This window comes from Moschus berezovskii, chromosome 25, assembly GCF_049115385.1.
Source record: "Moschus berezovskii isolate FMDL1 chromosome 25, NW_MosBer_1.0, whole genome shotgun sequence".
In the NCBI taxonomy this organism is placed as follows: domain Eukaryota; kingdom Metazoa; phylum Chordata; class Mammalia; order Artiodactyla; family Moschidae; genus Moschus; species Moschus berezovskii.
The window spans coordinates 4,883,147-4,905,468 of NC_142484.1; the positions used below are offsets into that span (position 1 = coordinate 4,883,147).

General features: G+C 52.5%; 1 protein-coding gene across 3 annotated transcripts in view; it reads left to right on the forward strand.

The window, feature by feature from the left end:
- Positions 1-7,539: 7,539 nt before the first annotated feature.
- CPT1A (carnitine palmitoyltransferase 1A) overlaps positions 7,540-22,322 on the forward strand; it is a 57,911-nt gene continuing 43,128 nt past the window's right edge. Inside the window, exon 1 of one of the 3 annotated variants that reach the window (XM_055415321.2) lies at positions 7,540-7,676. The gene's annotated coding sequence lies outside the window, so the exon portion shown is untranslated. Of the gene's footprint in view, positions 7,688-10,635; positions 10,655-22,322 lie in introns of those variants that run through there. The other 2 variants (XM_055415323.2, XM_055415322.2) reach the window with 2 other exon arrangements.

Consider the following 22,322-nt stretch of genomic DNA (forward strand, 5'->3'; position numbering starts at 1 on the left):
GGTGGCCAGTGGCTGGTATTTCAGGATGTAGGTCAGAGAGGAGGCTGCACCCCCACACACACACCAGCAGGCGTTGGAAGCTGGTGGGCATCCATCAAGCTCATCGGTGAAAGAGCTGAGGGCATCCATCAAGTGTGTGCTAGTCAGTCAGAGGAAACCATGTTGGACTCTTTGCCACCCCGTGAACTGTAGCCCGCCAGGCTCCTCTGTCCATGGCATTCTCCAGGCAAGGACACTGGAGTGGGTTATCATTCCCTTCTCTAGGGGATCCTCCTGACCCAGGGATCAAACCTGCATCTGCAGGCAGATTCTTTACTGTCTGATCCACCAGGGAACTCATCTTGTCTTAGCAGGATGTTTTAGACAGAGGAGGGCCATGATGAGCACAACTTCGTAGCCCTCCTCCCTCGAAAGGGTGGCCCTAGTGTGATCTTCCTTGCTCCCATTTTGCAACAAAGGAAAGTTTACCCAATCTGGGCCTCACTGCTGGGCAGGGCCGCAGCTGCTCCAAAACCCATCTTATCTGGGGAGTCGGGACTGGGTGTGGTTTCCCCTTCTCACTCCCTGGCACCTAGCCCATGGCATGGGACAGCACCCTGGGCAGCAGAGACAGCAAGCATGGATGTCCAGAGGCAGGAAGTGGGGTGAAGACTTGAGCGGGAGGAGCACAGGAATGATCAAGGCTTGTCAGCACAGGCTGGGGTGGTCCCCTGGGCGCGGGTCTGGGGAGGCCTTCTGGGCCTGCCCTGGAGACACAGAGGGTCGCATGGATGTCCCACCTGTGGGGTCAGCACGCAGAAGAGCCCTGTGGTTGGTTTAATGCTCTTACCACTGTCTTGAAAGTTTTGATAACTTTTGAATAAGGGTCTGCATTTTCACTTCATGTTGTGCCAGGCAAATTATGTGTGAATAGCTAGATCTGCCTGAGGTCAAAGGATGCAGAGAAGGTGTTGAGATCCAGAAGGTGACTTCAGGTGCAGGACAGTTTATAGACGTTCCTGCAGGGGACTTTGAAGTGGGATGAGGGCCTGGAAAGGAAGGGCCAGATGGAGGGGCACCAGGAAGCCAAAACCTTCAGGGTCCTCCACGCATACACCACTCACCCACCCACCCATCCATTCACCACTCACCCACCCACCGATTCATCAGTTAATCATGCAGCTAACATTTCTAAGGCTCTGTGATATACTAGGTTCTGGCTATAGGGTTCCCATTGTTTGGAACTTGTGGTCCATTGAATACCAGTCGCCACCCACCTTGTCCGAGGCAACACACCCTCTCTCCTACTTTCAACTTTGTTTCCTCATTTTCCCTTTCTTTTCACAGGAGAGGGTACTTGTTTCTTGCCTGCCTTTTCCACCAGAATGTGGACTCCTGAGGACAGGCCTTGATCTAAAGGCTCTGTCACTGCTGAGTTGCTCAGTACATATTTCCCAAGTGAACGAATGAACGGACAAGTGAATGAATAGGCTGGATAGGACCAGGGCTGTATTCAGATCATGTGAGTCCTACCTGGGACTCCCCTGGAGGTCCAGTGCACTTCCACTGCAGGGGGTGTGGGTTCCATCCCTGGTTAGGAAACGAAGATCTGCATAGTATGGCCAAAAACAAGCAAAAAATGCCCTCATATTACTAACATAAGTGCAAGAAAATCCCATCAAGGGTCTCATTTTCCCCTCGAAGGCTATTTGCTGCTTTCTTTAACATAGAAAATATAACACCTCTCCCCCATTTTTCCTTTCCTTGTGGCCCTGCTTTGCTGGCACCTGAGGCTTGACTTCTCCTGGCGGGTCACTCAGGCCCAGGGAGCAAGGAGGTTGAGTCATTTCTCTTGGAGCGGGCCCCTCTGTTGGGGATTTGGGAGGGTCAGAATGGAGGTGCCAGTGTGGCAAGGTGGAATCTCGCAGGGGAGCAAGGCTGGCAAGCAGAGGTAGGGCCAAGGCAGGAAGCTGGGGACCTCATCTAGGCAGGGGCAGATGGAAGCGAGCCAGGGAAAGCATCTCAGAACAGGTCCCAGGGGAGAGGGGGACGGGGCAGGGGTGATTCACAGGTTACAGAAGGAGCAGTCTCCTGGCGGGAGATGGGGCGACAGTGAAATGGAGCAGAGGGTCTCAGTAGGGCAGGGCCCAGGGAAGGGGCGGGGCCCACGGTCACGGGTGAGCCCTGCCTAGCCCTTCATCCTGCCGTTCGTCTGCGTCCTTCATCGTGCCCTTTACTGAGCTTGTGAATATGTTTCCTTGAGTTCTGTGATCAATCGGACTCAAGTCAGGGGCTCTTGGGAACCTCTGATCTGTAGCAGGTGGTCAGAAGCACAGCTGATAATCTGGGCTTGCGCCTGACATGAAGGGGAAGAGGGGGGACAGTCCTGTGGGTCCAAGCCCTTAACCTGTGAAGTCCGACGCTGTCAATGGATAGAGGGTGTCAGGCTGGAGTTGGTTCCTGGACACCCTGCCAGTGTCTGAATTGCTTGTTGGTGTGGGGAAAACCTCCACACACTGGGTGACCAGAAACTCAGAAGTGAAGTGTTGGGGAATTCCCTGGTGGTCCAGTGGTTAGGAATCGGAGCTTCCACTACAGGGGGCAGGGGTTCGATCCCTGGTCAAGGAACTAAGATCCCAAGTGTCATGCAGTGTGGCAAATAAATAAAGTTTTAAACAAGAAAATTCTTTCCAAAAGGAGGTGAAATGTTTCCTGTCAGCAGTAAAGAAAACAAACAGGGAAGAAATATACAATGGGGAAGAGCTGGGGGTTCCCCTGCACAGGAAGGTAGACAAAAATCTGATTTTCCTAAATAGATACAAAACTGGTTAATATTCTACAGGGCAACAAAACCACAACTTTGGGGAAAATTCTTTTTTTCAGCCGATAGAAATCCTTGCATTTCTTTTTCTTTTTTAAAAAATTTTATTGGCGTATAGCTGATTTACAATGTTGTGTTAATTTCAGGTATGCAGCAGAGTGAATCAGTTATACATATACGTATATCCACTCTTTTTTAGATTTTTTTCCCCATATAGGCCATTACAGAATACTGAGTAGAGTCCCCTGTGCTATATGGTAGGTCCTTATTTGTGATCTGTTTTAACCCTTGCATTTCTGTTGGACAAAAATTTACCAGTTACATGTAACTTTGTAGCATCTAGGGTTTACTCAAGACACAATTCCCTAAAGAAAGAGCTAATCCCTGGGTAGCCTGTTAAGACAGTTAGCCAGTGAAAGGACATTTTAGATATCCTTTTACCTTGTTTCAAAATTGCGGATACTTTTTCTTAATCTGTGTGGGTCAGGAGTTGGTACAAGGGCTTAGGAAGCTCCTCGGCTGATATTCTTCACCGCTCTTTATGTGTGTGTGCATTTTTCTGGAAAAAAAGGTTTGTAGCTGTCATCAGGTTTTCAAAGGGTCAGTGAACCAGCCTCCCGCAAGTCTAAAAACTATTCACTCAAAAGCTCTTGACTGCCCCATCTCCTTCTGCAAAGGGGGAGAGGCAGCATCTTGACACAGGAGTCTTTCCTCAGTGCTCTCATCTGCATATGAAGGCATCTGCTAATACTTGCTGCAGGACAGGCGCTTCTTTCTGGTCTTTGAGGTCCCAGTGTCCAGGCAGGCCTGTCAAGATCTCGACCTCAAGGATCTTTCCAAAGTTTTGATTTCAGAAATTGAGGCTTAACACACAGGGAGCAAAGATTGTGAAGAGTATAATCTTAAGCATACAGAGCGATGCATTTTCACGCCCACGCCCACACCGGGGGCTTCTTTGTGTATTTCTAGAGATTACCATCACTGCCATCAGTAAGCCTCACTTCTGTTATTGAAATCATGCCATAAACTTACTTTTGTGTGTTTGTTTGGCTTCCTTTTGCCGCATGTCTCAGTAGTTTACTTTTTTCTGAGTAGTATTACACTGTACGGCGAAACCACGATTTATTTACCCATTCTATTGCTGCTGGGTATCTAGGTTGTTTCTGGAGTTTTGTCACCTGAAGCGAATCTTCCATAAACCTTCACGCATGCGTCTTTTCCAGGACGTGGGTTCTCATTTCTTTTTTGTTCCACATGCAGGAGTAGGGTTACCGGGTCTTAAGCTGAGCCCATTCAGTTAAGGATATGCTCTCACTCTGAGTGCCTTTCACCGGCACACGGTCTAGCTGCCTGCCTTCTTTGCTTGCATCCGCATTACTTCATTCTGTCCTCTCCAAACCCCAGTGATGCTGGCGAAGAAATCACTGTCACTACCCTGGCGTGTAACTGTCCCTGTTTACTCACTGCCCACAGGGTTCAAAGTTCAAGTGCAGAAGTGCAGAACCCAGAGATTACAAAATTCTTCCATTGGGAAATGGAAACTGAGTTCCAAAAAATCTCACACACTTCTGGATCAGAACCCGCTGGGAGCTGCCAACAAGAAATGTGTCTGGCAAGAGTGACTGGGACTCAACCGTGCTCTTGGCAGGCCAGGAAGGCCTTACAAGCTTTGTATTACTATTGTGTCTCTCTTTTAGGTTGGACAATGGCATTGCCGTTATGTTTTTATTAAAAGAGCCTTTATCTTTTAGGGATCTCCCTGGCGATCCAGTGGTTAGGACTCTGCCCTCTCATTGCCGAGGGCACCGGGTCCATCCCTGGTTGCGAACTAAGATCCCACAAGCCATGCGCCACCGCCAAAAAACTTTTAAAATAAATAATCAAAGAATCTTTATCTTTTAGTGATTGGTGAACTGACTCAAGAACTTGTGGACAGGATGATAAGAGTTCTGGGTTTTCTTTTTAAAGAAATCAGAAGAACAGAGGGACAATGTTTGAGTAGTAATGAAAATATTACATGCATTTTTTTTAAAAAGGTTCCTTATTGCCACAACAGGCGGCTGCTACAGTGTGTTCCAATCAAACTGGGAAAGAATTTGGGAAAAACAGATGAGAAAGATTACTTTCTGAGGCAGACTCTAAGCTATTTTTGGCCCGGAGGAAACTCAGGGTCCAATCAGGCCGGAGCTCCCCAGGAACCTAGATCCTCTGTTCTTTATTAATAGTCGCTCTAGGGAACTGCAGTCCCCAGGGAGCTGCAGTCTGGGGAGCAGACCTGAGAAGGGAGTAAGGCCTCTGCCTTCCCCGCCCCAGGGCTGCAGCTGCTCGCTGATGTGGGCTCTTTAAGGTCCCCAGAGAGAGTCCAGCCTCTGGGGCACAGGTGAGCGGGGAGGCCACCGCGGTCCCTGCCCCTGTCCCTCCCGACCAGCAGGTGACACCAAGGCAGCTCGCAGGGAGGGCTGCACAGTCAAGGCCACGGAGCCCTGGAAACAGACCCGGTGCAGGGCCAACCCACCCCAGCCGCCCTATGCCCCAAGGGGCACGGGACGGGGCAAGGAATGAGGGAGAAAGTGACCTTGGGCAGGCGACCTGCAGACAGCTGGGGTTCCAAGAATTGGAGAAAAGGGCGTGTGAGGTAAGGCGGCAGTCCAACTTGCGAGGCACAAGCCTGGAAGGCCCACAAGCAGGTAGACGTGTGTGTGGGGATACTGGAGCGACCAGGGCAGGTGCGATGCAGCCCAGCCTCGCCGCGTGCACCCTGGTCCAGCCCACCTGCCCTCTTGGGCCGTGAGATCTTCGAGGCTTCTCAGTCTGGGATCGCTCACCAGCCAGACAGAAGCCGGCAGGGAAATAAAATCTTCAACTTCTAACTTCAAAGAAATGCAAATTAAAATAAGGAGCGATACCCCCCCCCCACCCCTTTAGGACTGAGGTTCAGCAGTGGTGAGCTCCTGGAGATGAGGCTGCCCTCCCAAGCACCAGTGGGAGTGGACACTTTCCCAGAGAGCAGCTCAGCTCTGCAAGTGGCACCAAAATGTCACCAAGATTTCTCACGTGCCTGTCCTTTGACCTTGTTGATTCACATCTAGTGATCTACAGGGAGATACAGTCTTTCAAAGACGCACACTGACTGCCCAAACAGCTTCATTTATGCCTATGGAAGTGAAAAGGGGGAGCCCAAGTGTCCATGTTAGTCACTCAGTTGTGTCTGACTCTCTGCGACCCCATGGACTGTAGCCCACCAGGCCCCTCTGTCCATGGGATTCTCCCGGAAAGGATACTGGAGTGGGTTGCCATTCCCTTCTCCACGGGATCTTCCCAACCCAGGGATGGAACCCCGGTCTCCAACGTTGCAGGCAGATTCTTTACAGTCTGAGCCACTAAGGAAGCGCTAAGTGTCCCTGGGGCGCGTTAGATACAGTGAAAGCCTTGGTTATCTCGGTGACCCGTCCACGACCTAAGTCAAGTGAAAACAAAGGAGTGTTACAAACGGCAGTTATCCTACGACTTCATTCAAAGCAGCCTGGAGAGTGTGCGCCCACAGTGCGCAGTAGTAGCAGCGGTGATGGGGGCGGGAACTAGAGAGGACTTTCATTTTCTCTTCTAAATCCATCTGCGGTGCCGACCAAATACTGCAGACCGAAAGACAGAGGCCAGCACGGGTTTTTCACCGCCCAAAGAAGTGGTTGGCCTTTAGGAAAGCACGGACTTTGTTCATTAAACGGGTTATTTGACGGAGCACCTGCTGTATGCGGGACCACGAGCTTGGGCCTGGGGAGCAGTTACGGCAAAAACAGGGAAGGGGCGGCTGACCCCGCGGGAAGCGCGGACCCCACGGTGTAGCCGTCCGGTGGCAGCTGCCCTCGGCCTAGACTCAGCCCGAGACCGGCCAGTCCGAGCCCAGGACGCATACAAAGTACACGGGTCACTTTGTCTCCACCTCCAGCCAGTTCTTTCCTGGTACCTACTGCTTTCGGCATCTGAATAGTCTCCTAAATCTTACCAAAGCCTCGCAGGGGAGGAATTTTTATCCTAGTTATACGAAGAAGAGGCTCAGAAAGCTCACTGGCATAAGCATTAAGGTTTTGGCGCCAGGAGTCACGCGGCCTAAAGATCCTCTCAGCTCTCACTCCCGGTATAGGGTCCAATTTGAGGTGTGGGCTCTAGAATCAGACAGTTGGATCCATCTTCTTAGTGTGATCTTAGTGGGCAGGTTAGTGATCCCTTCTCCAGCCCGGGCTAGGGTCAGCTATTTATAGGAGTGCCCTGAGGATTATACTGGAGAAGGAAACGGTAACCCACTCCAGTATTCTTGCCTGGAGAATCCCATGGACGGAGGAGCCTGGTAGGCTACAGTCCACCGGGTCGCAAAGAGTCGGACACGACTGAGCGACGGAACGGAACGGAGGATTATACGCGGCAATGCCTACAAAGGTCGAGCACGAGCTAGGCACTGTGCTGAGCGCGTTTATGGGCATGGCCCTAATGAGCTGGCCCATTTTTCAGATGAGGAAACTGAGGTTCGCAGGGCTACAAATCTCCCCCTAGGCCCCAGGCTTGCAGAAGCGGAGGTGGCGTGACACACAAGCCCCTACACACACCCCTCCCCCTACAAACCCCACCCCGCCAGCCTCAGTTTCCTCGTGGGCCCAGCCGCCCAGGGCGCCCCGCCCCTGAGGATGCCCCGCCCCGTCCAGGCCCCGCCCCCGGTCCTCCGGACGCCGGGAGTCGCCGCCCGCCGGGCGCAGCCAATCGGCCTTGGCCGGCGCCGGGTGCATTGAGCCTCGCCCGCGGTCCTCCCGCCCCCGGCTCCCGCTCGCCGCTCGCTCACTCGGCCGCCGCTGTCGCTGCCGCTGAACCTCTGTCCGCAGACTCCGTAAGGCCCGGGTGAATCCGCGCGCCGCGGGGAGAGCGGGCGGGAGCCGAGCACTGGCTGCGGCGGGGCCCGGGTCCGGGGGCGGACGGGGACGGCAGGGGTCCCGATCGAGGCGGGGAGGGGGGAGCACTTCTTGGGCTGGGGCCACCGAGGGACGCGGGGTTCGTGGAGAGCTCGAGACTGGAGCGAGGAGGGACTCCACATCCCCCGCAGTGGACCGGGTCTAGGGGCTCCTCGCCAGGGTCGCGGTGCAGGAGAGCAGTCCGGTGTGGCTGCAGGTTAGGGATGCTCAGCCCTTAGAACTTATCAGGACGCCTCCGGCCGGGGACCCTTAAGGCCACCGGCTCCCTTTCCCTTCCTATCTCACCCTCACTTTCAAGGAGTGGGTGGTTTGGGTCTGGGGGTCAGTCCGAGAGTCGATCGGCCTGGGAACAGGTACCGTGCGGGAGCTGCCGGGGTGCTTGACTCTCCGAACTTCGCACGATGCCCCCGGCCAGGGGCCACCAGGACCGCCGGCTCCCTCTCCCCTCCCTGTACCCCACTCCCCTCGCCGAAGTGGTTTGGGTCTGGGGATCCGCAGTAGGGCAGCGGGAGTGATGCTTAGCCCTCCGGACCTGGCGGGGGACTTGAGCAGGACGCTGCAGATCCTTTCTCGATCTCGCCCCATCCCTCCCCCTCCTGGGGTGGATTGGGTCTGGGATGCAGTCGCCGGATCGCGGGCCGGTCCCAAGCGGGAGCCAGAGGGATGCTAGGGACTCCGAAGGACGCCGCCGACCCCCCTCCAGGCGACCGCCCCCGCAGTGCAGCCGTGGGGACACGCCCTTGGCGCTGGGACTCAGGCGCAGTCCGAGCGCCCTAGGTGCATTCGAAACGGGGCGCCGGGCCTGGGTCCCCGCTCGCGAGTGTCCTCCATCCCCGTATGCGGCGCGCGGTCTAGGGCAGGTGGGCGCAGAGGCTGCCCAAGGTCGTGCCGGGGCAGGGAACTGACTTGCGGGGGGGTTGGGTGGGTGCGGGGGGCCTCACGTGACCAGGCCCAGGCGAACTTGGCCTGCGAGCCCGGACGGCGTGGTCAGGGCGGTGGAGCATCCCGGGCTCTGTCAGTCCCTAACCCCAACTCCCTAGGCGAAACGACAACCAGTCCCTTTCGTTTTGTTTGGAAAGACCGTGGGTCAGCGTCTTTATATTGTAAATCGGTGGTTGACTTTCATTAAAGCCAAAGAGGAGGATGATCGTACTCTTCACTCCAAGAGTTAAAAATCTCGAGTCATCAGGTTGAATACAGAGCAAACTTAATATTCCCAACTGGGAACTACTCTCGGTTCCTCTGCGCTCCATGTGATATTAAAATATTGAAGGGCAGATTTTAGTAGGAAACTGATAACTTTGTAAGCTACCTAATAAAATGAAATTCAGCTTAACCTCCTGAAACGTGTATTTCGTTAGACCTTTTGTTGTTGTTACACCATTTTCTCACACAGGCGTCCGGTTTCTGGTCATTCCAGATATTCAAGCCTGTTTACTTCCTTCTAAGAAAGAAAGAAAGGGTAGTCGCTCAGTCGTGTCCGACTCTTTGCAACCCTATGGACTGTAGCCCACCAGGCTCCTCTGTCCATGGGATTCTTCAGGCCAGGATACTGGAGTAGGTTCCCATTTCCTAAACCCCAAGCCAAATGAATAAAAAATGGTCGAGCACACTGGGCTTTTTTTTTTTTTTTTTTAATGCCAGCAAGCATCAGCCCCCCCCAAACCTTCCAAATTATTTAAGGTGATACTGTTTATCGTGAAGGCAGGGGAGTGTTTAGTTGTGATAGGAACTGGAGGCTGCATTCTTGCCGAGTTTGGGGTGGTTCTGCCTCTGCGGGCCCCAGGGCTCCTTTTCGTATGTAAATGACCGGTTTCCTTCCTAAGATGTGTGGCGAGAGCTGATCTTGAATGCTGTGCTCCATCTGAACAGCTGCGAGAATCGGAAAAAGGGCCACCTTGAGCCGTGCCCATACTCTGTATCAGACGGGCAGAAACGGCGTCATGCACCGGCCCAAATAACCTTCCGAGTTTGCACTGAAACGAGAGGTGAAGGGAAGGCACCTGGCGTCGCTGCCGCCCGCAGTCCCGGGCGCGCGGCCACCGAGCGGCCAAGCCTGGGTGTCTGGGGAGTCCGGGGGCGACGGCGCGGACTTACGCAACCCTGGCCCCCCGCGCCGGTTCATGGAAGCGCCGTTAATTGTTCTCGGGCTCCGCGGTGAGCCCCTTCCGGAGGCGCCGCGCGCTCGCGGGGAGCGGCGCCGCCCTTCTGACGCGGGTTGCCTTCGGGGACACCAGGCTCTTCGCTGTCCCCAAGGTCGGCCGCGCAGGCCTTCCCACCCAAAGGCGCTCTTTGTCGCCTGCTGCCTCCGCGGTGACAGCGCCGGCGACGCGCGCCAGCTCGCTCCGGAGGGTCTCCCTGGGCCGGGCCAGCGGAACAGGACCTGCGCGCCCGGGACGCGCCGGGCCGGGGGCGGGGCTCGCCGTAACCTTTCCCCTACTTTTCTCAGCCGTCACGTGACGTCCGCGGGAGGGGCGGGCGCGCCGACCGCAGTTGCAGGCGGCGGCGGCGGCGGGGACGCCTTCCCAGCGAGCGATTAAAGCCGCAGCCTGGAGTCTGGAGGCGGTGGGAAGGCGGGAGGCGGAAACGCGCTCCCGCTCCGGGCCCCGGGCTGCTTCTGCACTTTGATCGGATGCATTTTTTCCTTTGTTGGAAAAAAGTGTTTAGTCACTCTGCATGGTTGTTGTTGGCAGACCCGACCGAGTGCTGCCGCCGCTGGAAGCCTGCACTTTGAATTCCGGAAAAAAATTGCTGCTTTTCAGAATAAAATTGTTGTTCCAGCTGGCCCGTTTCAACTGTGTTTCGGAGATTCTCTGTCTCCCATCTTCACCGAGGCCTCTGCCCGAGCCCCTCTTTTGAGCTTTTCCTACGAGGACCTTTCTGTTTAAGAAAATAGGTAATGCAAGCCCAGGATGCAAAGGGAAGTGGGTACCAATGGGAATTCAGCGCAGAAGTGGCTGCCTGCCTCGTGCCCCTCCCGAGAAGCCACCCCTGGTGTTTCTTTGACAACTGCAGAGATAGTCTAGGCTGTACAGGGCATTTAAAAGAAAATCTGCTAGTTAACACAAATAAGGAATATTTTCTGCTTGTTGATTTCTGATTATTTTGCTGCCTTTTGTGAACTTCACCTTTTACCCCAAACAATTAGGTGGACACTGCGTTCCCAGCAGGCTCTGGACTGAGGCCAACTTGACCTCCTTGGGTAAGGTGACTGTGGAATGCCCTTTACTTTTTTTTTTTGCATGTGAGTTGTTATTATGTCCAGCAATGTTTCAGGAAGTTAATAATTGAAAGTAGTTGCGGTACAGTAGGGCAATGGCCCCATGGAGGATTGGGAAGCAGGGCAGCCAGGCTCAACTTCTGAGGGCTTATCAGCTGATTGTTGGACACCAAGTGCTCTAGGTAGAAAGGAAAGGAATTGCTCCTACTCTGGATGTGGTGGTTCACTCCATGTCCCAGGAGGTCAGGATCCTCCTAGATTCTTCCCAACTGGCCCCTAAGATGGACCTGCCTCTTCTGCTACCTAAATGGCTCTTGAACTTGCCTTCCTCCCCATTTCCATGAGCTAGAGCAGGCATGCAGGTATTTGTTGTATGAGTGAGGGAAAGTTTGAGTCCCTTTCTTCCCTGGATTATTGTGGGGTTTTCTTTTTTTAATATTTATTTGGCTGCTCCGGCTCTTAGCTGTGGCACGTGGGAGGTTCGATTTCCACTGGTAATGCGGGATCTTTCAAGTTCCCTGACCAGGGATCGAACCTGGGCCCCCCGCATTTGAAGCACTCAAAGTGTTAGCCACCGGGCCACCAGGAAGTCCCTCCCCTGGATTGCTGCACTCTCCTAAGATGGTGAGGGACAGTTGGGTCTCCCTTGGGAAGCCTTGCTTCACCTTGTTATTACCAGGGTCAGGGACTCCTACCAGCTCTGTCCTTCCCCACATCAAGGGGTCAGGATCCCTCTCCCCCACCAGTATACTGGCTTCCTCTGGGGTCCCAAGGCTCTAGACCCCCAGCACACACACAGCATTCAGCAGGATATGTTAGATTGTGTTCCAGCATCCTGGTGGGGAGGGGAGGGAGTAAGCTCCTTAAGGCCAGGCAGTGACTTTCTAAGGAGTCACTCCCTCCCACACAATTAAACAAGTAGTACATGTTTGTACTGAAAGCAAACACAAAATAACCTTGCCTTTAAAAAAAAGTGTTTTATACTGTAACTTGGACTTTGTTTTTTCTGAAATACTTCATTTGTAAGATTATACCTGTATCACTGATCTTCCCCCAAGTGTCAGCTCGTCTGAGCCCTTCATAAAAGATTTCAGTTCAGTTCAGGCGCTCAGTCCGTGTCCGACTCTTTGCGACCCCACGGACTGCAGCACGCCAGGCTTCCCTGCCCATCACCAGCTCTTGGAGCTTGCTCACCGTCATGTCCATCGAGTCAGTGATGCTTAGAATTTTGGTTTCTTTGAACTTTTGCCAGCATACGTTGTTGTTCAGAGTGAAGTATAGCAGTGATGCTGTTAAATGTCAAAGACGTTTAGTGGCGCTATCAGGTACAGTGGCAAGAGGCAGGATGGGACCCACATGGCGACCTACATTCTTGGAGGACGGCTGCTGACCTGCGGCTGCAGTTGGGAAGGTACAGAGTGTGTTCCTTCTCCGGAGGCCTGATGTGAGTTATGGGCAATGTGCATACTTTGTTTGCCAGGAAACAGATCTTATGAATGGCGATGACATTTGCTCTAGGCCACCCACACAGACAGACACACACACATCTGAGTACATGGCAGAGCTGGACTCTGAACCTCCATCTGTGTTTTCCGGAGCTTCTGCCCCGTGTTCTAACGGGCTGCTTGCCAGACCACTGCGCAGGCCGAGGGCCTGGCTGTTAGTGCTCCCCCACGCCTGGGTCTGCTGGACACGACACCGGATCAGCTGTGTGTGTTTCTGGGTTTCCATTTCCTCCTCTCTAAGCCGGTGCCTCCGACACCTGTCATCCTGTCTCACGGGGGTTTTATGAGGATCCCTAAGGGACCAGGTGTGAATCCCTTAACTGTAGGCAGGTTTTATGGGTACAGCTGCCTTCTGCAGTCCCCAGATTGGAACATGTGGTTTGACCAGTTCAAGTGCACTTTTGGGTGCAAACGAGAAGCACATGGGTGGCAAATACAGGGCACCTCTGCCCCAGCCAAGGTTGTGGAGGGAACCACTCCCTGGCGGGGAGGAGAGGTTCTGCCAACTCTCTTGAGTGGATGCGTGCCCCACCCAGCTGTCGTCACTCAGGCCCTTGTGCTGATTTGGCCAGTCTGGAGGGGGTCCTTCCAGGTGGGCATCCAGAGAAGAACACCCGAATAGGTAGCGCAGTTAACTGGGGCCTGCCAATCCTGTATTTTCTTTTTTTCTGTTTTGTCGGCCGTGTCTCATGGCTTGTCATTGTTCTGTCGCTCAGTTGCGTCTGATTCTTTGTGACCCCGTGGACTGCAGCACGCCTGGAGCATGCCTGGCTTCCCTGTTCTTCTGTCTCCCTGAGTTTGGCCAGACTCACGTCCATTGAGTCCGTGATGCCATCCAGCCATCTCATCCTCTGTCGTTCCCTTCTCCTGCTCTCAATCTTCCCCAGCATCAGGGTCTTTTTCAGTGAATTGGGTTTTTGAATCAGGCAGCCAAAGGACTGGAGTTTCAGTTTTAGCATCAGCCTTCCAATGAAGGATTTCTAGGATATTATTCCAGTACCTGCATGCATGCTAATCGTTTCAGTCGTGCCTGACTCTCTGTGACCCTATGGACTGTAGCCTGCCATGCTCCTCTGTCCATGGGGATTCCCCAAGCAAGAATACTGGAGTGGGTTACCATTTTCTACTCCAGGGGATCTTCCCAACCCAGGGATCGAACCCGAGTCTGTTTTGTCTCCTGCATTCTATACCACTAGCGCCACCTAACGGCTCCCAGATCAGGGATCCAACCTGTGCCCCCTGCAGTGGAAGCAGAGGGGGTCCCCAAGACATTCTGTATTTTCCTTATAAAGATATGGCCCTCGATGACCTTTCCTCAATTCTCTTTCTTGCAAAGATTTGTCTGATTAATCATCACTTGTGAATATGGCACAGGATAAGGCTTACATTTGAATTTGCTTTATTTTTACAGCAGCTCTGTAGGCAAAATCTGTTGTTTATCAAAAGTCATAGAAAAAAGGATAATGATGCAGAATTCCCCTGTAACCTGCCTTGACTCAGCGTCTTTACCCTGTAAATGTGAATGGTTTATGATGATATACTTCACTGTGAGAAATGAACCATGTGGCCAGTTTAAATAAAGTGGTTATTAAAAAATGCAGTTGTTCAGTGCTCAGTCATGAATTCAAGATGTAGCCCTTTGTGAGTGAAAATGCCTGCCCCTGTCCTGTGCACAGAGCCCTCCCCAGAATTTACAGGGGGGTTCTGTGTTCCGAGTCCCACATTCTTTTCTAAATAATTTTGTTTATGTGTTTGTGGCTGTGCCGGGTCTTCGGCGCTGCCTGGGCTTTTCTCTAATTGTCGTTAGCAGGGGCTCCTCTCTAGCTGTTGCTGTGCGGGCTTCTTGTTGCGGCGCCACCCCCTGTTGCAGAGCATGGGCTTAACTGCTCCACGGCTTGTGGGATCTTCCCAGATCGGGTCTCGCAACCCTGTCTCCTACACTGGCAGGTGGATTCTTTACCTCTGAGCCATCTGAGACTCCCCCCTGAGCCCCACCCATTCTTACCTCCGTCAGATTAGGGAAAGAGTGATTTGTGTACACACTTACAGAACAAACACAAGAGCACAATTCCAGCAAATCACGTGTGCAAGGGAATAAGGACGTGGCTCGTGAGTGCACAGGGATTGGGTGCCTCCACTCAAGTAGAGAGGAGCCCTTTCATTTTGTCTTTCCATTACTGCTAATTTTTGCCGGCACTTAAAACTCTCACTCTTATCCTCAGCCAAATGGCCGAATACTAAATACTAGAGAGTAAGCAGGAACGGAAGAAGAGTCGTGAACCCCCTAGGCTGGAGAAGCCTTCCTGAACCTTCCTGGTGCTTTCCTTGAAGAACTCTGGGTAGCAGTGCTGAAGTCAGCCTGGAGACCGCCTTGGCCATCACGTGCAGCAGGACCAGGGTTTCCCCAAGCTGGAGCCAGTCCTGGAGGGCAGAACCAGCTTTGTGTAGCCAAGCAGAACCCTCCCAGGCACTGGTTACCAGACAATAGAAGAATATGTTGTTGATGATAAAATACTTGCTCTGCTTTTAGCAAAAGATGATGCTACGCCTTCTCTACCTGCAGTAGCTTCTCTCAAGAGGGTTTCCAGGGACTTCCCTGGTGGTCCAGTGGTTAAGAATCTGCTTTCCAGTGCAGGAGACACAGGTTTGACTCCTTACTGGGGAACTTAGATCCCACCTGCCAAAACTAAGACCCACGCCAGCCATTAATGTTTAGTCGCAAAGTCGTGTCAGACTCTTTGCGACCCCCCGGACTGTAACCCATCACACTTTTCTGTCCATGAGGTTTCCCAGCCAAGATTGTTGGAGTGGGTTGCCATTTCCTTTTCCAGGGGCTCTTCCCACCCAGGGGTTGAACCCACGTTTCCTGCACTGGTAGGCGGATTAGTTACCACTGAGCCCCCAGGGAAGCCAGGGATAAATACGTTTTATTTTTATTTTTTTAAGAGGGGGTGGGATGCCCTCCGGCCTCCCCCGGTGAGGGGTACTGGCTGTGCGCCTGGAGGCCCTGCCTGGTGTTCGTGCGGAGCTCAGCTATCGCTTCCCGGGGGTGACCTCTTCTCAGAGGATTCCCAGCTCAGTTGTTTGCTGCTGGATGAGATGGGTTTTAACAGAAGGCAGGGCCTGCCTCTTTGGGCTTGTGAACTGTGCAGTTCTAGCGGGAAGAATCTGAGAGTCGGCGCCCGCCACGTTTGCAGTCACTGTCCTTTAACTGCTGGTTGCAGTCACCTCATTTTGCTTATGATAGAGTGACCTAATTTTTCTGTGTCGTAACTTTAGGAATCTTAAGTGGAACTTTGTACGGAGTGCTTACCACTTAACTTGGAGTTGGACCTGGGCCTGATTCCCAGCTTTGCTGTTCGCTAGCTGTGACCTTGGGCAAGTTTCTTGACATCCAAGCCTTGGTCTTACTAAATGAGACGGCATCAGTAAATCCTAGGATTCTAGAGGGAGTTAAATGGGTTAATGCAGATAAAATATGCATCACATTGTCTGGCATATGCCAAACACTTTGGTAGAAAGAATGTTTTGTATCTTCATTGTTGATAGCAAAAAATTAGTCTGGATGCCCTGTTTATCTGTCTCTACCTGTGAGCTACCTCTCTCCTTATCTGTTGATTTCAAGACTATATAGAAAGACTTCTTTGTTGTTCAGTCGCTAAGTCCTGTCCAACTTTTTGCAACCCCATGGATTGCAGCCCACCAGTCTTCCCTGACTTTCACTATCTCCTGGAGCTTGCTCAAACTCATATCCGTTGAATCAGTGATGCCATCTAACCATCTCATCCTGTCACCCTGTTCTCCTGCCTTCAAACTTTTCCAGCATCTGGGTCTTTTCCAATGAGTCAGCTCTTTGCATCAGGTGACCAAAGGATTGGAGCTTCAGCATCTGTTAATTTCAAGACCATATTGAAAAACTTCTGACAAATCGTAATTTATTGTGTATTTCCATTGCTATAAACTTTTCTTAGAAGACTGCTGTCACTTGGCAAGTTTTTATTGTTTGCTTTGTATTATAGAGGTGATTTCACACCTCAGTTTTCCCCCAGGCCTTTTTGAAGTCTTGACCTGCACTTTGCATTGGATGACCTTTCACCTCCTTTCCTGCTGTCCGTTGCAGAACCACAGTGGTTGTGGGGGAGGTGGGGGAGGACAGGGAACCGCTCTGAAGGAAGCCAGATACCCTTGAGGGAAACAGAAAGTATTATGAATGACTTCTTGATTACAAGACCAGTGTTAGGATTTGCAGGCCACTGGCTTCCGAGGTGAAAGGCTTTTGTTTGAAGGATTGGCTGCGGAGAAAGAGGCAAAGTGAACACAGTTGAAAAACAAAGTACAGACCAATTCATTGGCTAAGAATCTTGGGGCTGGCTTTGGGCTGCTGCTGCTGCTAAGTCACTTCAGTCGTGTCTGACTCTGTGCGACCCCATAGACGGCAGCCCACCAGGCTCCCCCGTCCCTGGGATTCTCCAGGCAAGAACACTGGAGTGGGGTTGCCATTTCTTTGCAACACTGTTAAAATGAAGGTAATTTTACCAAAATTGAATGAGACATGCAGCATTTTCCCCCAGATTGGAGAACTGTCTGTGGATTTGTGGTTTGTTCAGAGAATTCAACAAGGGTTTGTGTCCTGGGGAGCTTTACCGTTTATGATGAGAGATTAAATGAATAATTGACAGGTGAAAGTCATTTTCACAGCAAGTACAGCTGAAATTGCTGGATGTAACTGGTAGAATTTCCTGTGCTTCCAGAATGTGGATTCCAAGGCAGGCACCTGGGAGAGGGAGCTGTGAGCCAGGTGTGAAGCCGGGAAAGAGAGAAAAAAAAAAAAAAAACGGGCAGAAGGCACCCCAGCTGTAAATCAGAGTTCCCAGACTACAGAGCAGGACCTGTGGGTGGGCCTGGCCAAAAAGGAGGTGACCGGGGCCTGAGCTTGGGAGGGGATTTAAGACCAGAGGTGTGAATTTTTTTAGTGGCAGTAAATAGGTCGTTATGCTCAACCGGGGCCTCTTATTCTGGATCTTGGTGTTTTCTTGGAGCAGATTAGCCTAAGGGGCTTAAGTGCCCTGGAACAGACCTTCTTGACAGCCTCTCTTCTGGTTTCTATGGTGGCACCATCCCAGGGTTCCCACGTTCAGCCAAGATGGGCGGGGCTGGCAGCAGCACCCAGGTGTGGCCCATATGGGGACAATCACCGTCTTGTGGGGCTCCAGGGGGGTGCTCTCCACTTGATGCACCTGTAAGCGATTTCTGTCCTGCCAGGGAGAATAAGCGGGTCTGTAGCCCCACTGCAGGGGCTTCCCAGGAGGCACTAGTGGCAAAGAATCCGCCTGCAGTACAGGAGACCTGGGTTCTATCCCTGGGTCAGGAAGATCCCCTGGAGGAGGGCATGGCAACCCACTCCAATATTCTTGCCTGGAGAATCCCAGGGACAGAGGAGCCTGACAGGCTACAGTCCATGGGGTAGCAAAAGCGTCGGACACAACTGAAGTGACTCAGCACACATTCGTGGACAGCCCCACTGCAGACACGCACACACAGGGAGGGCTTTGTTTTTCAGTGTGTCGGATCAGTCACTGGATGTCTCCCTGCAGCTGAGGGCTTGCTGCCATCAGCAGCCAGTTCTGGTTTAACCCTGAGCTGTCTGGGCACGCATCAAGGATAGTCCCCAAGGGGCTTCTCCCATCACCCAGCCAGACCTTGGGGGGAGGACCAGCCAGCCTGTGCTGCCAGGAGGTGCTCCCGCCGTCCCCTCCAGCTCAGGGTTCTTGTCAGAGGGCCTGCAGTCTTTGCCCAGTGATGGTTTGCAGGAACAAGGGAATGACAGAAAGGGAGACCGTTTACATGTCTTCTCTCCTCCAGCCTCCCGAGACCCCGGGGCACAGGTACACGTTCTGTGGGTGGGTCCCAGCAGCCATGCTGAGTATACCTTGTCCCCAGGGAAGCCACTGCTCTCCACCCAGGGGTAGGGGTGGGAGTGATCCTGGGGAGGAGGAGCATCGTACCACTCCCACATCAGCAGGTGGGGGATCGAGTGACAACCACCCCAACCCATTCGTGCCTGGGCATGGCAGGCAGTGGAGTTGTTTCAAGGAGTGATGGCGGGAGGGTGTGGGAAGGATGCAAGATGGATTTTCAGTTGACTTGTTCTGGCATCAGCGGGGCTTCAAGTGAGTCATCCTCACTGATACAAGTCCAGGCACCAGGCAGGGTCCTGTGGGTGACCAACTCCCAGTGCAAGGGGACTGGAAGAGGACCCCCAGGGGATGAACCAGTAAGACAGTCTGCGTGACCGATGACCTTACCCAGGAGGGAGAGGAAGCTGGAGGTTGGGCTGGCACATGGAGTAAGCTGCACACCGTGTGTGCCTGCTCACCTGATCCTGGTGCCCTGGAGTGCCTTTTGACTTCATCCTGGAAGGTTGAAGGGATCCAGAGAAGAAGCTGTGTGGCATAAGTGACCCGGGTCCAGACACAGGCCTGGCCTGCCAGCTGGCCCTAGGGCCCTTCCTCTTGCAGCATGTTAGGGTTCCCAGCTGTGCTCACAGAGATAGCAGGGCCGTGTCGTGTCGGGTGAGTCGGGGTTGCCTCAGGGAAGCAGACCAGGAAGGGCGGGTTGGGGACACGGCAGTCTCTGATCAGCGTGGCGAAGTATTAGTATCTGTTCCTTCCAGGAAGAGGGTGTGTAGGGGTGATTCCTTACTCCAGTGTGTTGGCAGTCTCTCCTGATTCAAGATAGAAAACATCCTGCTGTATTAATATAGTAAAGTTGCAGGTTCAGTTCAGTTCAGTCGCTCAGTCACCTCTGACTCTTTGCGACCCCATGGACTGCAGCACGCCACGCTTTCCTGTTCATCGCCAACTCCCGGAGCTTGCTCAAACTCAGGTCCGTAGAGTCAGGGATGCCGTCCAACCATCTCATCCTCTGTCGTCCCTTTCTTTTCCGGTTCACTGGGGCTCGTCATAATTCCTGAGTGTCCAAGAGTTTATTTCGGCCTGCCTCCTTGCCCTGGAGCAGGTCTCGCCTCCCCATTCAATTTGGGAACATTTCATCACCCCCAAAAGAAGCCCTCCACTCCTTTACCCCCACTTTCCCCTGGCCCTAGGCAGCCACTACTTTCTGTCTGTAGATTTTGCCTGTTCTGGACATTAACATACCAGGAATCATTCAACATGTGGTCCGGCATGCCGCAGTCCACGGGGTTGCAAAGAGTCGGACACAACGGAGCGACTGAACGACAGCAGTGTGTGGACTTCTGTGTCTGGCTGCTTTCACTCGGCATCAGGTTTCCAAGGTTCACCTGTGAAGGGTGTTGTGTGTCAGCGCTTCATCGCTTTGTATCACCCATGAATAGCATCCTGTTGTATGGATAGGGTGCGTTCTGTTTACCTGTCGTCAGTGGAAGGGTGCTTGAGTTGCTTCCACTTTTTGATAATCATGAATAACGCTACTGTGAACATCTGTGTACAGGTTTGGGTGTGGACATTCGTTTTCAGTTTTCTTGGGCATGTGCCTTGCAGCGGAATTGCTGGGTCATGTGGTGACTACATTTGGCCACTCCAGGAGCTGCCAGACTGACATTTCCCCCCAGCCATGCACGAGGATTCTGATTTCTCCGCATCTTAATGCCGCCATCCTGGTGGGTGTGAAGTGGTCCTTTGCTGCATCTCTTAATTACATTGCCCTCACGGCTGCAGGGGACACTATTGACAATTCTAAATGCCTCCAAGTTGGAGGCTGTGAATGCCAGGGTCCAGGATGGATTTTTCACTCATTAGATTAGCAGAGGGAATGTCTTAAGTCCTTGTCATCTGATTCACTAATTCCTGCTTGGCACCTAAGACACACAGTTAGTTTTTAGTCTGAACCAAGCAAATCTCTAGTTAAATTCAGAGAGTTTTGTTTTGTTTAATAATTTTTATTGGGGTATAGTTGATTTACAATGTTAGTTTCAGCTGTCCAGCAGAATCACTTATACACATATATATGTCCACTTTTTTTAGATTCTTTTCCCATATAAGCCATTATAACAGAGTATAGAGTAGAGTTCCCTGTACTATACGGTAGGTCTTTTTTTTTTTTTTAATTCATCTATTTATTTGGCTGCACTGGGTCTTAATTGCAGTCATGCAAACTCTTAGTTGCAGTACTTGGAACCTGGGCCGCCGGCATCGGGAGTGCGAAGTCTTATCTACTGGACCACCAGGGAAGCCCCCAGTAGGTCCTTATTAGTTATCTGTTTTCAGAGAGTTCTGCTAAGGCCACTGACTTCAGAAAAGGAGGGTGCAAATACACTCAGTCTGTCTGCCCCTGTCTAGCGGGGGTTAGATCCATGAACAAATGCTGGGCACGCATCTTTGGGGAGAATTGACTGCAAACAATAGACACTGTATCTAATCTACTGCCTTTAATAATCCCTTCTTGTTCTGTGTGAAGCCCTTGAAAGATCCGATAAATCATTGAAAGGGGAGCCACAATCGTATTTGCTGTGATGCGTGCCGTGCAGAATTCTTATCTCCTGTAAGACTTGTGTTCACCTCAAGGCTTTGATGGGGGGAGGGGTGAGTTAGCCTTCAGGCTCTGGAAGAATCTTCGAGCCCCCTTGGGTAGCTTTTTGAGAAACGGATTCGAGCTGTTGGTTGGAGTGTCCTCTTGAACTGTTTAAACTGGCTTGTAGCAAGCTTTTTCTTAGAGATCTTGGTGCTTTTAAAAATGGGATTTATGTCTTCAAAATTGGCCGGGTTGTGGACGTTTGCTCCATGCCAGGTAAACGGTGTGCAAAGGGTCATGTTTTGTTTTTTCCGGCTGTGCCATGTGGCTTGTGGGATCTTAGTTCCCCAACCAGGGACTGAACCCTTGGCAGTGAAAGCCCGGAGTCCTAACCACTGGACTGCCAGGAAATTCCCATGTGTAAATATCCTTGAATGCTGTGCAGGTGGCACCAGGCTAAGATTACATGCATGGATGCAGTTTTACTGACTTGCTGTCTTCTCTCAAGGTCGTCCAAGCAGAGCTCTCAGCTGCCCATCCCAGCCTCTCCCTCAACCCTGACGTGCCCGCCTGGGTGCCCCCCGTCCAACGCCCCCAGGGTGAATGCTCCACTCCCAGTCCCTACCTCGCCCACCCTGCTCTGTGGCTCTTCTGTGTTGGGGAGGCTGGTGGAGCCCACACAGTCCAGGCTCCGGCCCCAGGGTGCCTCTGAGACCTGTCTGCAGAGGGTCCTCCCTGCATTTCCACTGTGGGCCATGCTCTCCTTGGAAACCTGCCCCAACTTCTTACTTCAACTTCACCTCCCCACCCAGTCCAGCCAGAGTGGTCTTCTTTGGGCATCCCACGTGGCGCTAGTGGTGAAGACCCCTGCTTGTCAATGCAGGTAGACGTTCACAGACCCCGGGTTTGATCCCTGGGTGGGGAAGATCCCCTGGAGGAGGGCCCAGCAACCCACTCCAGTATTCTTGCCTGGAGAATCTCTTGGAAAGAGGAACGTGGCTGGCTACAGTCCATGGGATCGCAGAGTTGGACACGACTGAGCAACTTGGCATACATACCCGTGTCTTCTTTGGAGCAGACACAGGAACTGGCACCCCGAATCATGGCCCTTGATACTTTTCCATCACCCTAATCCTGAAACCCGACTGCCTCTGGGCCTTCCTCTCTGAATCATCCCTGCCCTGACCCCAACCAGCCTGCACCTCCAGCCCTTTCACAGGTCTGCCTTCGATCCTGAAAATCTTGCCCTCTGTCCAATCCTTCCCCTGGGCTTCTGTGTCACTTGGGAGGTCCTCTCTGTCACTCCCGCTTCTTCCTGCCCTCCTGTCTGAGCTGTGGGTGACCCTTCC